The sequence below is a fragment of the Austrofundulus limnaeus genome, unplaced genomic scaffold (assembly GCF_001266775.1).
Source record: "Austrofundulus limnaeus strain Quisiro unplaced genomic scaffold, Austrofundulus_limnaeus-1.0 Scaffold434, whole genome shotgun sequence".
NCBI classification, from domain to species: domain Eukaryota; kingdom Metazoa; phylum Chordata; class Actinopteri; order Cyprinodontiformes; family Rivulidae; genus Austrofundulus; species Austrofundulus limnaeus.
The window spans coordinates 366,810-367,977 of NW_013952836.1; positions in this window are offsets into that span (position 1 = coordinate 366,810).

Consider the following 1,168-nt stretch of genomic DNA (forward strand, 5'->3'; position numbering starts at 1 on the left):
ATTATAAACAAACAGACCTGAAAACAATGAATGAACTCTTTTTGACGATTTAAATTTTTAATTGCGCATTTTTAGGAAGAAAACATTTTCATACAAACACTGTTAAACTACAATTTGTTGAACTTTTTCATCACAGAAACATTTAACTGTTCGATGCGTCACACTCAAGCGATCCAGGCTTTTATTTTGGCAGCAAGTCTTAGAGGTAAAACCTTCAGGTAGAAGAAGATAAGTTTAATCTGGTGTTACTGAATAATCATGGCTCTGATTTTTCTACATATTTACATTTGATAAGTTTGTTGCTCAGTGCTGCTGACTCTGTTTACTTTGGCTGCTGCTGAGACTTCAGGACATTCCTTGTTCTCCTCACAGTGCCTGACTTGTGAACTCCAACCTCCGGTTAAAGAGAGAAAAGTCATCTGAACTGAAAGAAGAGAAGAAGATTCACCTCAGGCTCCAGGTGAGAGCAGGTCTGTTAACTGAAGCGACAGCAGGAGCATGGTTCTGTGCCAGATCCTGAAGTCTCTCTGCTGCAGTTCTTCTCACAAGCAGGAGGTCCAGTCCTGTGTAACTGCAGCTGTTGGGGTGAGAGCAGTCAGAGCTGCTGTCAGACCATCAGACAGGCAGGATGGCGTTGATTTGATGTTTTATTTCTGCAGACGGTCCAGATCCTGGTGGGTTCGTTTAACATTGGACTCGGGCCGGGAAGAACAAGCACTCGACCTGGAGACTTCAGCAGCCTGGGAGCTGCGTACTGGCTGGGTGCTGTGGTAAAAGCACGTTCTCTTTAATATAAAGACATTTAGAAAACAGTTCCTTTGGATATTCAGTTCCACTTCAATTGTCACTTAATTAAGTAAACTTAGAAAAAGTTTGTTTAGATCATGTGAAACTTATTCAGACCAGTGAAACATCACTTTCCTTACAGTTATTTAAAATGTGTTTTAGTTTCTTTAAAACCAAAGCACCAACTTCTCGTTACTCAGGGGCGGAACTAGACTTTTTTACAAGGGGTGGCCAAAGTGTAGGGAGGGTGGTCACTTGAAATATATTATAGATTTGAAAACTCATGTAGTGGTCACCCTGGGTGGAATAAACGTTCCACCTGCCTTTGAACTTGACCACGGAAGGCCTCCTTTAAAGAACAGAACTCTGTTCAATTTTTATG